Raw genomic sequence first — 15,303 nt, forward strand, 5'->3', positions numbered from 1 at the left:
CCGAGGCCATGGAAAACGACTTCCGGACGGCTTCGAGGAGGTTCTGGTCCACTATCCGGCGGCTCAGGGCAGGAAAGCGGTGCAACATCAACACTGTTTATGGTGGGGATGGTGCGCTGCTGACCTCAACTCGGGACGTTCTGGGTCGGTGGAGGGAATACTTCGAAGACCTTCTCAATCCCACCGACACGCCTTCCGTAATGGAAGCAGAGTGTGGGGACTTGGGGGTGGACTCGCCTATCTCTGGGGCGGAGGTCGCTGAGGTGGTTAAAAAGCTCCTCGGTGGCCGGGCCCCGGGGGTGGATGAGATCCGCCCGGAGTTCCTCAAGGCTCTGGATGTTGCGGGGTTGTCCTGGTTGACACGCATCTGCGGCATCGCGTGGACATCGGGGGCAGTGCTTCTGGACTGACAGACCGGGCTGGTGGTCCCCTTCTTTAAGAAGGGGGACCGGAGGGTGTGCTCCAACTATAGGGGGATCACACTCCTCAGCCTCCCTGGTAAGGTCTATTTGGGGGTCCTGGAGAGGAGGGTCCGCCGGATTGTTGAACCTCTGATTCAGGAGGAGCAGTGTGGTTTTCGCCCTGGCCATGGAACAGTGGACCAGCTCTATACTCTCAGCAGGGTTTTGGAGGGCTCATGGGAGTTTGCCCGACCAGTCTACATGTGTTTTGTGGACTTGGAGAAGGCATTCAACCGTGTCCCTCAGGGAGGCCTTGTAGGGGGTGCTCCGGGAGTATGGGGTACCGGGCTTCCATTTAAGGGCGGTTTGGTCCCTGTATGACCGGTGCCAGAGCCTGGTCCGCATGGGCGGCAATAAGTCGGACTCGTTTCCAGTGAGGGTTGGACTCCGTCAGGGCTGCCCGTTGTCACCGATTCTGTTTATAGTTTTTATGGACAAAATTTCTAGGCGCAGCCAGGGCGTTCAGGGTGTCCGGTTTGGTGACCTCAGGATTAGGTCTCTGCTTTTTGCAGATGATGTGGTTCTGTTGGCCTCATCGGACCATGACCTTCGACTCTCACTGGGACGGTTCGCAGCCGAGTGTGAAGCGGCTGGGATGAGGATCAGCACCTCCAAATCCGAGACCATGGTTCTCAGCCGGAAAAGGGTAGAATGCTCTCTCCGGGTTGGGGATGGGGTCCTCCCCCAAGTGGAGGAGTTTAAGTATCTCAGGGTCTTGTTCACGAGTGGGGGAACAATGGAGCGGGAGATTAACAGGCGGATCAGTGCGGCGTCAGCAGTGATGCGGGCGCTGCATCAGTCTGTCATGGTGAAGAGAGAGCTGAGCCAAAAGGCGAAGCTCTCGATTTACCAGTCGATCTATGTTCCTACCCTCACCTATGGTCATGAGCTATGGGTAGTGACTGAAAGAACGAGATCGCGGGTACAAGCAGCCGAAATTAGTTTCCTCCGCAGGATGGCTGGGCTCTCCCTTAGAGATAGGGTGAGGAGCTCAGTCATTCGGGAGGGACTCAGAGTAGAGCCGCTGCTCCTCTGCATCGAGAGGAGCCAGATGAGGTGGCTCGGGCATCTGATTAGGATGCCTCCTGGACGCCTCCCTGGTGAGGTGTTCCGGGCATGTCCCACTGGGAGGAGGCCCCGGGGAAGACCCAGGACACGCTGGAGAGACTATGTCTCTCGGCTGGCCTGGGAACGCCTCGGGGTCCCCCCAGAGGAGCTGGATAAAGTGGCTGGGGAGAGGGAAGTCTGGGTCTCCCTGCTGAGACCCGCGACCCGACCCCGGATTAAGCGGAAGATGCTGGATGGATGGATGGATGGATGGATAGATGAAAGTTATTTAATTAAAATAACCACCGATAAGAAATAATTATTATCAAACCAATTTGTAAAACACCAAGGTAACAGAAACTTGCCTCCACAGCATCCTGTAGTAATTATTAATTTCATTGTCACATGACTATATCCTGCTGAACTCATTTACAATTGGTTCTGGAACCAAATATTATGCATAAAACAATACAAAGTTTCTTTCAAAGGATTTTTTATTTAAAATTGTTAAACATTTTGTATTTTTTTAAAAACGACACACACAGTAATCAGTTAGTGCTGTAATGGTGCATGTCTTTGTCCTTCGCCATTTGGACATCATTTTTAGTTGGGTACGCACAACAAAATGAATGAATACATTGCTTGACACAGGCAGAACCTAAATTGGTCAATCATAATCAGCAGTTTTGGTTTTCCAAATAAATTACATCAGGACTGGAGAGAAAGTAGTTAATAAGTCCAAGACTGTCTGTCGAGTGTTATACTGAAATGTTGCTGACATCATCCGAGTGTGTGAACAGCCAGTGCAAGGCAGAGGCACCCACTGAATGATAGTATCCCAGTGGCATTTAAGGAGCATTTGGGCTGAAAAATAACTACAGTTAGAGACGTGTTTATCACTACAGATTTGCAACCATACTCGATATTAGATAACACAGGATTTAGAAGGGATTTAGGTCATTGTGATGCAATCATATTTTTGATTTTTTTATTTACTTTGCAATGTGCAAACAAGCATCTCTTTGGTTTTGTTATTCAGGCAACTTGACAGATGCGTTGTCTTTGGATTGCAATTGTTGTTCCTAATTGTGTTTGTGTTTGCAGTTTTATTAATAAATACTTTCAAAATAAATTCAGATTTCCCTGTTGTACTGAAATTGCAGAGAAGCATAAACCCAAAACCATGGTTTGTACTGAACCATGAATTTTGTACAGAGTTGGGGACTTGAGTTTGCGACTTGAGTCATTCTTAAATTGACTTCTGACGTGGCTTGCAACTCATTATTCATTGAGCCAGACTCGGCTCCGACTCCTTGACAGGGCTCTACTGAATTTTCTACACATGTGAAGCATTGAGTGTACGACTCTCCTAAACCCAAGGCCGTAACTTTGGCTGGAACATTGGGGGTGTTGAGGTCTCCACCCATTACGGGGGAAACATGATTACTGAGGGGTTGTATTAGCTGGTTTTGATTTATTGGGGAGGCTACAACCCCCCCCCCCCCCCCCCCCGCCCCCCGTAATTTATGCCCATGCCTAAACATGCCTAAACCGTAAAAAATCACGATGTGTGGCTGTGCACAGAGCATAGGAAATGAAACATGACATAAGGCAATATCAACAAACAACACGCTGTTTCTGTTTTGCCACCAATACAAATGCTGGACCCAATCTGACAAAGTGCGGGATATTCTGAACTGGATCCTGGACTTTTTGACTGAGAGGCCTCAGTCGGTCCAGATCAGAAACCACATCTCCAACACCACCATACTGAGCACTGGAGCCCCCCAGGGCTGTGTGCTCAACCCACTGCTGTTCACTTTGCTGACTCATGACTGTGCAGCAATGCACAGCTCGAACCACATCATCAAGTTCGCCAATGACACCATGAGTCTCATCAGCAAGAACGATGAGTCAGCATACAGAGAGGAGGTGCAACAGCTAACAGACTGGTGTAAAGTCAACAATCTGTCTCTGAACGTGGACAAAACAAAAGAGATGATTGTCCGCTTCAGGAGAGCATGGAGCAATCACTGTCCACTGAATATAAATGAATCCTCTGTGGAGGCCATCAAGAGCCAAATTCCTTAGTGTTCACCTGGCGGAGAACCTCTCCTGGTCTCTCAAAACCAGCTCCATTATAAGGAAAGCCCAGCAGCATCTCTACTTTCTGTGAAAGCTGAGGAAAGCCCATCTCCCACCACCCATTCTCACTACCTTCTACAGAGGGACTATCGAGAGCATCCTGAGCAGCTGCATCACTGTCTGGTATGGAAACTGCACCATATCAGATCACAAGACCCTACAGCAGATAGTGAGAACATCTAAGAAGATCATTGGAGCCTCTCTTCCCTCTATCACAGACACTTCCCGCTGCATCCACAAAGCCACCTGCATTGTGGAGGACCCCACGCATCCCTCACACACACTCTTCACCCTCCTGCCTTCTGGCAAGAGGTACCGGGGCATTCGGGCCCTCAGTGCCAGGCTGTGCAAGAGTTTCTTCCCCCAAGCTGCCAGACTCCTGAACAATCGGAGACTGGACTGATACACACACACACACACACACACACCTTTATACAGTCCACTACCTCAATACCTTTTTGCGCAACCCATTGCACTGTTGCAATTTACTTACTATCATCTCTTCTGTTTCTTCTATTGCATTGTCTTGTGTCGCACTGTTTCTGCAATGTCAGTACTTCCACTTTATGTAGTCCTGTGTTAATGTGGTGTTATACTGTATGTAGCACCATGGTCCTGGAGGAACGCCATCTCTTTTCAGTATATACTGTATTACTCTATATGGTTGAAATGACAATAAAAGCCATTTGACTTGACTTGACTTGACCTATTTGGTGGGGAAGAAGCCTGAGCTTGTGCATGAGGTTGAGAGATACTGGCTAGATATAGTCGGGCTCACCTCAACACATAGTGTAGGTTCTGGAACCAATCTCCTGGAAAGGAGCTGGAGTTGCGGTGGCTGAGCAATGAGCCAGGGGTTGGGCTACTGGTGGCCCCACAGTTTTGTGTATTAACATTGGAGTTTACCCCAGTGAACTAGAGGACTGTCTCCCTGTGCCTTTAGGTCAGGGAGAGGTCTCTGACTGTCATCTGCGCTTATTCGTTGAATGACAGTTCAGAGTACCTGGCCTTCTTGGATTCCATTATTTTGCTGGGGGACTTCAACGCTCGCGTGGGCAACAACAGTGTGGCCTGGAGGGGGGTGATTGGGAAGAACAGACTCCCTGATCAGAACCCGAGATGTGTTCTGTTGTTAGACTTCTGTTCAACGCATGGTTTGTCCATAACAAACACCATGTTCGAGCATAAGGGTGTCCATAAGTGGACAGGGTACGAACATACCCCGGGCTACAGGTCAATGATCTATTTTATAATCGTACCACCTGATCTGCGGCATTCTGTCTGGGACACTCGGGTGAAGAGAGGGGCAGAGCTGTCAACTGATCACCACCTGGTGGTGAGTTGGCTCAGGTGGCAGGGGAGGAGGCCGGTCAGACCTGGCAGGCCCAAGTGCATAGTGAGGGTCTGCTGGGAACGTCTGACAGAGGATCCTGTTCACTGGATCTTCAACTCGCACCTTCAGCAGAACTACAACTGCTGTTGAATGGACACTGTTCCAGACCTCCATTATGGAAGCGTCCATACAGAGCTGTGGTTGCAGGATGGTTGGTGCCAGTTGTGGCGGAAACCCCTGTACCCGATGATGAACACCAGAGGTGAGGGGGGCTGTCAGGCTGAATGAGGGAGGATGAGATTCACCCGGAGTACCTAAACGCTCTGGATATTGTGGGGCCGTCATGCCTGATACGCCTTCTCAACAGCCTGTGGAGGTCAGGGACGGTGCCGCTGGATTGGCAGACTGGGGTGGTGGTCCCCTTATTTAAGAAAGTGTGTTCCAACTATAGTGGGATCACACTTGTCAGCCTTCCTGGGAAAGTGTATTCCAGGGTACTGGAGAGGAGGGGACAGTGCCCTACTATAGGAGTGGAGGGGCAAGTCCCACCCTCATTCAGGTTATAGATTGGAGTACCGCACACATACGCGCACACAAGAACAACTGGAGAAATACAAATATACGACTGCGAAATCGAGACAAACTCTTGTGGATGATAGCACAAAAGTTGGTGCAAACCATTAAAAAAAGTATTTATATGGGATACGAGAGTGCTCGAGACAACCGAAGCTTGTGGATGTGGATTTTGTGGATGCGGACGTCGTGGTGAGTTGCTAACGGCAGTTGCCTCTGTGGCGCCGCCATTTACCATGTGTGCGTGTGTGTGCTTCTAATGCTGAATGTGGCTAAAAGGTTATTTTTCATTAAAAGGGCACATACTTTAGTGTTAATATGAAGGAAATGAATGTAGAATATGATTGTACTATTTATTTTGAGGTTAATTTGTTGAATCATTAAAAATACTGTTAATTTGGAAAAAAAATGGTGTTCATTGAGATCAGAAAAAAGTTTAAAATGTGTGTTTAAAACCATAGACTAAGTTTAATTTTAGGGTAACATATTAGAGAATATAATAGAACTCGAATGTGAAAATTCATGAGTTATAATCATAATTAATGGTTAAAAAGGAAAAAAGCTAAAAACAAATAATTCATTGAACATGGATTAAATAAAAATAAAGTGACGTCTGTCACGCCCAGCTCATACAATCCTCGTGTGTGCCACGCCCCCTTGATTATCCACATGTGCTTCCCTGATCGTACCCAGCTGTGTCTAGTTATTTTGATCAGTCCTGTCTATTTCAGTCCGTGTCTTACCTCAGTTCCTCGTTTGTCATTGATGTTAGTCTGCGTATGATGTTTCCTGCTCCCCGTCTACCCAATAAATCCCCGTTTGCCCGACTTTGCCTGCCTCCAGCCTGCTTCCCTGCTTGTTCGCCTTCCCCGTCTTCGACAGTTCGTGACAGATTGACAGACCCAAAGAGAGAAGCAGCTTCCGTAACTGAAGAGGACTACAGCAGGACTACGTGGACCAGCTGCTATTCTGGATAGCCCAGCCCGGCATTCGGGAGGATTCCCCGGCGTGGAAATGGGTGAGCCGGAACTGGGATATCCTGGACCAGCTGTCCCTCGAGGAGGGCGCGCACCTCGCGAAAGAGGTGCGCGAGAATTTTCGACAGCTGGCCGAGCTCTGGAGGGAGCGCTACGTCGCGCCCAGCGAACCTGGGACTATCCTCTCGCCGTCCGTCTTTGCGGACGTAGCACCGCCTCCCGCCACCGCCGTGCGCCAGACGATTGCCCTGGGAGCGTGCACCCTCGTCCCCGCGTTTCTTCCCGGAGGTGATCTGGAAGTACTCCCAATCAACACAGAGGTCCCCAACGCTGCTAAGTTGCCTCCCCGGGCAGCTTTCCCCGTCCGGAGAACACGCCAGGCCACTGCGCAGCTTGAGCAGCGGCCTCCACTGCTCGCTGCAACCGCCTGCCGCCTGCGCAGCCCGAGCAGCCACCCCTGCCTGCAGCTCCCACGCCCGAGGCGCTCCCTCTGCCTCTAGTGACAGTACCCCCTGTGACTCCTGATCCTAACCCCACTCCTGTCCCTCCTGCCCTAGTCCCCGAGAGGGTCCCGGACAGTCCAACCGCTGCTCCTCCCTCCTTGGAGGTAGAGGAGCTGGAATGGGACCCCTCGGGGACCCTTCTAATGACTCTTCGGCCCTCACCCCGGCGAGCTCGACCCCTACCAAGGGGCCATATGTCCCACAAGGGGAGAAGACACAGACGTAGGGCTGGGGTCCCACCCACCCTGCCCCCTGGCTCGCCCTCCCTTGCTGGCGCTCAGGCTCGGTCGGCGCCTGCGGGTACTGGCCCTCCGGGTCAGCTGTTGCCTGCAGGTCCCCCTCCACGGCCTCGTCGCCCTGCCTCGCTCCCTACTCCGGTGCCCGGTCGGTCGCCTGCTGGTCCCCCACCTCCTGCACGTCGGCTCCCCCCCTCTCCTTGCCCTCGCCAGGGTCCCATCCAGCTCCCTCGTCCCCTTCCCAGGTGATCCCTCCAGCTCCCTCCTCGGCCCCTGCATTGGTCCCTCACCCTGCCTCCTTAGCCCCTCCGAGGTCCGCTCTGGCCTCCCGGCCGCCTGCAGCCCCTCCGGCTGCCTCCCGTTGCCCGCTGGGGCTCCCCTTTATTCCCCCACCTTCTCTCCTTACTCCCCTGCCTGTCTCCCTCCTTCCTTTGCTCCTCCTCCTGGTTTTGTCCCTCCTGTTCCCATTCCTAGTCCCTTTGTTCCTCCTCCGTTCACCCCTGGTCCTTTTGTCCTGCCTGTTCCCGCTGTGTCCCCTTTCATGATCTGTCTGTCTGCCTTCCCTGTCCTCTGTCAAGTTTTGTCCTACTTCCTTTCTCTGTGCCTGTTCTGTGTCTCGGTCCTGTTTCCAGTGTCTTGTTAATGGTTTTCTTCTTCTGTTCCAGGTCCCGTCTCCCTCGTCTCGTCTGTTGCCTCCCCTGAGGTGCGCCCAGAGAGCGCACCTTTGAGGGGGGGGGGTTCGCCTTCCCCGTCTTCGACAGATCGTGACAACGTGAAGAAAAGATCCCTTATCAAATGACTGTCAGACAGGATTTTCTGTTTTGAGAAATTAGGTTTAATGTGAAATATGGCCATAACTGATTAAAATGTTAAGCCTGGGTTTTATATATTGTTATACAGACTAGGTTTTTGAAACCCCCGGAAGTTCTTTAGACTCTGGAAATGAGAACTGAATTTTTTCCCTGACAAGGGAGATGGCGAGCCACTGGGAAACTTCATTTATGGATTCTTCTCCTCCTCCGTTCCTTCTCCCTTGCTCAAGTTCACCGGTGAGGTAGGATTTGACCCATTTTTGTCAGTATTGACTTACCTGGGTGCACCACAGACTGAAAAGACACTGAACTGGGATGACAAAAGATACTGACTGAATTTGGAACAACTTCTAGACTTTACATACGAATGTGAGCTGGAATAGTGAATCTACGTTTAAAATTGTAGTAAATATATTTTTGTTCTTTTTTTGTTCTAAATACAAGGTGTTCAGTTTACTATCATCCCTGGTTCTGTGTCTTCCCTTTATGACTATTACACAGCACAGCATTTACCTCCTTTAACCTAGACCCTGGTCCACCATCCACTTAACTGATCGAAGCTTACATCGGGTTTTCCGAAATCACAAGCAGGTCGGCAGGGTGGTTACAATAACCTTCCAAGTCATGTTGTTCTCTCCTACAACTTAGAAAGTGCCCGCACCTTTTCATTGTGCCCCACATATGGTGCATAGTGCTCTCTTAAATTATTCAGTCACAAATTGAAATGTAATGGTTTTTAATAAAGTAAAAACAACGTCAGCAAATAATTAGATTTAACAGTAACACCACTGACCACTCTCCCATAACAAAAAGAGCAGCACGGCTGCAGACATTATTTTATCCCTTTTAACATTGAGTTTGCAGTCTTACTTGCGTAATCATTTATTTAACTTGCATGCACACAAGCTGACAGACAAATTGATTTTAATCTATTAATTCGAGTTTCTCTTTAGAAAGACACGTAAAAATAAAAATGACGATTTACTGTAAACATGCATATGCTAGCAGCATGACAAACTAGGGTTTGGGTTATACTCATTCATTAGCCAATCGCATCACTTTAACGTGGTTGAGGGCGGAGTCTGGCATGGTTCAGTGTGGCTCCAAAGCTGGGCCAGTCTGACATGCTTTCACGCAGCAATTTATGCATGCATATACGGTCCAACTCAGGAATTTATGCTAAAATTCCCCACAAGGCGGGTGATGTCTTCATCATAATGTTATTTTTGAGAAAGTGTTTTAAAATCTATATTAGATAAGTGCTTAGGTTCTTACAAAAACCAAGGAATTATGAGACATACAGTTTTTGAATTGCTCAAGTGGCGATTCCCATATAGCCGCATGAGTTGCTAATACACAAAAACAAATAGGCAGTAAAAATTTTGATAAACAGTAATGTCAAATTAGAACCACAATGGAGACTTGACTCAATTTTGTGACTCATGAACATCTCTGACTTTGTGTGCTGTTACACCCATATAATTGACGATTTGCAATATCTGAATTCCGCAGTGTCTTTATTTTTACTGGATGCTCCTCATGGGTTGTGTATGCAAAATGGATAATTGCTGACTTGACAGACATGATGAGGACAGGAATTAACTGTGTGGGACAATGTTGAAAAACATTGAGCCTAATATTAGAAAATGGGCAAGTTCTAAAGCTACTGTGGACTCAGATTGATTGTTGCAAGTGTTTGAGTCAAGACCAAGTAAAAATTCACCTGAGTACATAACAAGACTCAAAAGTTTTTACTGAACATGTAAAGGTGTTTTAAATGTCACCAGTATGACAGCCTGTATGAAGGAAGCCCCAAAACAGACAATGACCCTCCCTGGATGCATGTAGATGGATGCTTGTCTTTGAAAAGATGCATTGTCTCACACAATCAAAACTTGATGCAAATTCCACTGGCTCCCCTTGCAGGAAATGCAGTAAACAACTGGACTTAATTCATTCAAAGCCATCCCATACATTTGCACTTTAAAATAATAGATCTAGTTTCCCTGACTCCTTTGAGCTTGCCCCAAGGAAGAGCATATGCTGAGAAGTAGAGAGATAGTCCATCACTCTGCTAATCTCTAAAGACCCTGTGTGAGTGTGCCATTTGAAATGGATGTTGGTATTACCAGCTTCATCAACCATGACACTGTCACCGATGGCCTAATAGAGCACAGATGCCATGTCGGCAGTCTCCCCGTTTGTCACAAAGACAAAAGTGAGAGTCAATGCCGTGAAAACCCAAATTAAGAAGTTTCGGCATCCGTAATTAAGAAGTACCCCCTCCAGAGGTGGGGAGAGTCATGGAGAACTTTAATACAGAATGCAAAGAGCTCATCCCTGAATGGTCCCTCATTCCCTGCGTCTTCTCGGAGTGTGCTCAGATATCCAGTCTCTTCTCTGAATGTTCCCTCATTCCCTGCGTCTTCTCTGAGTGTGCTCAGATATCCTGTCTCTTCTCTGAGTGCTCTCAGATGTCCTGTGTCTTCTCTGAATGCTCCCTCAGTCCCTGCCTTTTCTTTGAGTGCAGCCTCATTCCCTTCCTCTTCTCTGAGTGATCCCTCATTCCCTGCCTCATCTCTGAGTGACCCTCATTCCCTGCCTCTTCTCTGAGTGATCCCTCATTCCCTGCCTCATCTCTGAGTGACCCTCATTCCCTGCCTCTTCTCTGAGTGATCCCTCATTCCCTGCCTCATCTCTGAGTGACCCTCATTCCCTGCCTCTTCTCTGAGTGATCCCTCATTCCCTGCCTCTTCTTTGAGTGATCCCTCATTCCCTGCCTCATCTCTGAGTGATCCCTCATTCCCTGCCTCATCTCTGAGTGATCCCTCATTCCCTGCCTCATCTCTGAGTGACCCTCATTCCCTGCCTCTTCTCTGAGTGATCCCTCATTCCCTGCCTCTTCTCTGAGTGATCCCTCATTCCCTGCCTCTTCTCTGCGTGTGCTCGATTTTCCTGTATCTTCTCTGAATGGTCGCTCATTCCCTGCCTTTTCTCTGAGTGCAACCTCATTCCCTAGCTCTTGCTTCATTTCTTCTGAGTGTTCCTTCATTCCCTGCTTCTTTCCTTTCTTCATTTCTAAGTGCATCGTCCATTCCTCTGCTTGGTAACTGCAAATGTCTCCTGCTCACCTGCTTGATGAGAAATTGCTCTGACAGTCCATATTACAGTGCTTGGTGATGCTATTTTCTTACAGAAGGTTTTTTCCATGCTTTTCAAACATCTAGAGAGTAATAATTCTTGGACCTAGGAGGACCTTTTGTTATGAATTGCATTTTTTTTTTTCGTTCTTGTACCCAAGTCTAAATAACAGCAATGGAAAATAAATGAGCAGACTTTTGATCATCCATCAACATCAAGGGAAGAAAATTTTACGAAAAGTACATTTATCCACTGTATGCTTCCATTGGGGTGCAGAGGAGCAGCAGCGAGGTTTGTTTAGAAGCAGAAAAATCCACCTCGCTGGTCCTGCTTCATTATCTCAAGGAGGACCTACCGGCAGTATGTGTGTTTAATTAAAACTATTATTATGGTTTGTGTTTACTTATAACTGCCTGACTAACACAAATTAATTACTGTAAACACAACAGGAACCCTGAAGCATTTTATTCTTACAATGTCAATATTCCAATTCATTAAGATGGCTTCTTTATTCCAGACAAATGAGCAGTTTTTAGGGACAATTCGGCTGAGTTTAATTAGACTTAGCTAGTTGTTCCCAAGTGAAGAGCTGAGATGTGCTTTATCACTGACTCACACTGACATACTGTAGCAGCAGCCAAACTAATGAAAGCATTTAAGAGGCAGATTTGCACTCTTGACACTTCCAGACTGCAATGATTGTCAGCTGGAATCCTTAACTTGGCCTCGGTCATGTGTTTCACAGCTAAAGGCTACATCCCAACTTATGGCTTAAAATCCCCCAAAAAATGTTTGTCAGCTTAATGAGGAGGTTGAGAGCAGTATGACAAGTGTGTTTTTGCAGTATACAGATGCTCACTGGCAGTGTCTGTGTCAAATATAGCTGAGGAAATCGTACTACTGAATCCATAATGGCTCAATAGCTTTAATAAGATATTCTGTGTTACTTGGGAATCACAAAAATGAGATGTTCAAAAATGTGAATAACATTCGTACCCGAGAGGGTCAGTTCTAATAAAAGACAACTGAGATGCAAAATATAGTTTAACTTTCTTATTCTGCAAACAATTGAAATCTACAGTTTATGTGAAAACTGAGGTTTGAGCTACAGTTACTGTTGGGCTTAGCATTACGTTTGGTGGTAGAGTTGTGGTTAACAGTAGGGATGCAGCTAATGTTAAGGTTAGGGTTGCCATTAGGGTTGAAGCTAGGTTTAGGGTTAGGGTGGAAGCTATGATTAAGATTAGCATTAGGGCTGAAGTTAGGGTTAGTCATAGTATTAGCATTGGAGCTCGGATTAACGTTCAGGTTAGTATGAAGGTTGGCAAAACCCTCGTCAGGAAAAGTGGTGGGAAGATGATCAAGATGTCTGACAGTTTGATAACTGAACTGCACAGCATGTTTGTGCACTTTGTTTTACATAATGCTCTGTCTGTCTGTCTGTCTATCTGTCTATCAATCTAATCTAATCTATCCAGGGGGCAGCGTGTAGCTCAGTGGGCTAAGCTTGTGTGCCTGTAATCAAAAGGTCACCAGTTCAGCCTCAGCACGTCTGTCGGTCCTTGAGCACGACTCTTAACTCCCAGCTCCCAGGACGGCTTATTCTACAAAGAGCAAGTTCTGGGAGGCCTAAAGACATTTTCCCAACAGGGATCAATAACGTATCAATTATCTTCTGTCTGTCTATCCATCCATCTATCCATCCACAGGATAATGCCCATAGAGTTAGCGGAAGTTATGCATTAGTCAGGTATGTGTGCCTTGTATTACATATGTGTATCTTTATTCCTTCCAACATAGTAGCATCAGCTCTGTTTTAAGGGCCTTGCTCAAGGACCCGCAGACGTGCTGAAGTTGGGTTTGAACGGGAGACCTTCTACATGTGGTGTGGGTTATCAACCACTGAATCATAATAATGCAAACACAGCCAGATCAGAGTCTACACTTCTAATGCTCCAAAGAACTATATACAAAGGAAATATGTATCCTGTTGGGTAGCCGTCATCCTGGGCAGTAGTCTTTGCCAGGGTAGGGAACAAGGGGAGGCGCTAAAGGAATGAAAAGAATAAAGCATTGCTGTAATAACCCTAGTGTACCTAGGCACAGGACAGACACTGCTACAATATACCTACCTGAAAATACAAGGGATGGTGCTCTCCCCGTAATGCAGTGTTTTTAAATAAACATTATCCTATGGGCAAATGTAAGTGTATGGGATCTGAAGTATGAATACTGTGCATGGGCAATAGAATAATACACAAACACGAGATAACCCAGAAATCCGTAAATGGTTACAAATATTCTGTTTACATTCAACAGATCTCACAATTACCATGCACAGGTCACCTAACAGCTACCGGAACACCAAACGCCACTGGAGTACTCATCTGGCTCCCGTATAAGTGCAGGTCCCCCCCCCCCTTCCATAAACGACATCACGCTGGGATTGGTCCAAACACCAGACAAAAGCAAAAAAAAATACCTGTACGTGCCATACAAGTATGTAACAAGCTCATACAAATGATCATTATTCTGCTGTGCAGACTGTACTTGGGCCGTGCCAGTGTAATTTACAAATTTACAATAATATAAAAATGACTGATCTGTGAAGGGGCAGGTCAAACACGGACCTCCTTCACCCTCGTATAATGTTATGTGCAATAAAAGCAGACAGGCTTCCTCTACTATGCTCCAGATAGCTGTGTCCTGGACCCTTTTCCTGAAGGTCAATTAAAATTCTCTAAGCCAACAAAAAATTAATTACTTCACAACTCAAGGTACCCCCGGGATTAGCTTTGAAAAACATGTGCCTTTAAGTTAATCTAAATCAGTTAGTTATCTCCACTGTGTAGAATTTTAATGCTGAAAAATAAGCATGGAGTACATCAGCAAACCCACTGTGAATTGATGAGACAATTCTAACTCTATTACGGGGATTATAAGAAAAACTGAAGAGGTTTCATCAAAAATCAAAGCCATGCTGCCATTCTTACCTCCCGGGTAAGCAGATTTCAAAAATATAATGATAACATTAACTGCTCGAGTAACATCTTCTTATGGACTCTGCATTAATTCTACCATCCATTTCGACTAGTGGGCAGCAATTTCCTTTTTGTATTAAGATGTATTATTATGCCCTTATCATCAGAGGGTAAAAGGCCAGCTTCACTATTAAGCTGTCAAACCATTATAAACATAGAATCACTTTAAACATCGAATCACAATGCTGTGCTAAATGTCATGCCTTGTTTGCATGGTGCTGCTTCATGCCTTCTGTATTTTCGTGCCTTTTTTGTTACGATTTGTGCTTGCTGGTTAAAACCTTTTATTGGCCTTCATAGACAAGGTCTGCAACAGAACACCTTAACCTGGCCCATCAATATATCACAACAGGTCATCAGCCTCTAGAGATCAACAGTCCAAAACACAGCTGGAAACATTGACTGGATGGATGGCTCCAGTGTGAGCTGAACCAGAAGGCACACTCAAAAGCCAAGAGCCAGGGAACCTAAAAGAGTCAAGCACATAAAAACCAGGGCACAGAGAAAACCCCAAAGACAGGACTTCTGCCACACAGACTTCACAAACTTCACCTTCCAGTATGTAGAGCACTAAACACTTCTGGAGACTGTGATTTATGTGATGGAAGTCATAGGTGACACTAGTTATCAGAATTCTATTTGCAACCATGAACCCCAAAACCGGCTAACCAGAAACCCTAAACAACAGCATTGACTGTACAAGTGCTCTGCTTAAATACAGTTGGGCTTTAATTGCCATTATTCCAGAGCAGGTTCAGTTAACTAATTAACTAACTAATTAGTGAATTGGTTAGGTGTGACAGGTTTAACACAGAGCTACTTCACCACTCCTATGTTACTTGTGCTGCTTTAACATGATGCTGTATCACTCCTCCTGCTTTTCCTTTGCCGTTTTAACACAGTTCTACTCCTGTGTTTCCTTTGTTGTTTTAACATAGTGCTGCTTCACCCCTCCTCTGTTTACTGTGCTGTTTTAACATGGTGCTACTCCCCTGTCTTATTAAGTGTTAGCTTCACCTTCCACTATGTAGAGC

General features: G+C 46.7%; 1 protein-coding gene across 2 annotated transcripts in view; it reads right to left on the bottom strand.

Annotated features, from left to right (window-relative positions):
* LOC125723039 (signal transducer and activator of transcription 4-like) overlaps positions 1-15,303 on the bottom strand; it is a 340,474-nt gene that overhangs the window by 85,271 nt on the left and 239,900 nt on the right. Inside the window, exon 25 of one of the 2 annotated variants that reach the window (XR_007386742.1) lies at positions 9,814-9,823. The exons of the other annotated variant lie outside the window; for it this stretch is intronic. The gene's annotated coding sequence lies outside the window, so the exon portion shown is untranslated. Of the gene's footprint in view, positions 1-9,813; positions 9,824-15,303 lie in introns of those variants that run through there. 2 annotated transcript variants of the gene reach the window in all.

The sequence above is a fragment of the Brienomyrus brachyistius genome, chromosome 1, assembly GCF_023856365.1.
Source record: "Brienomyrus brachyistius isolate T26 chromosome 1, BBRACH_0.4, whole genome shotgun sequence".
Classification (NCBI taxonomy): Eukaryota; Metazoa; Chordata; class Actinopteri; order Osteoglossiformes; family Mormyridae; genus Brienomyrus; species Brienomyrus brachyistius.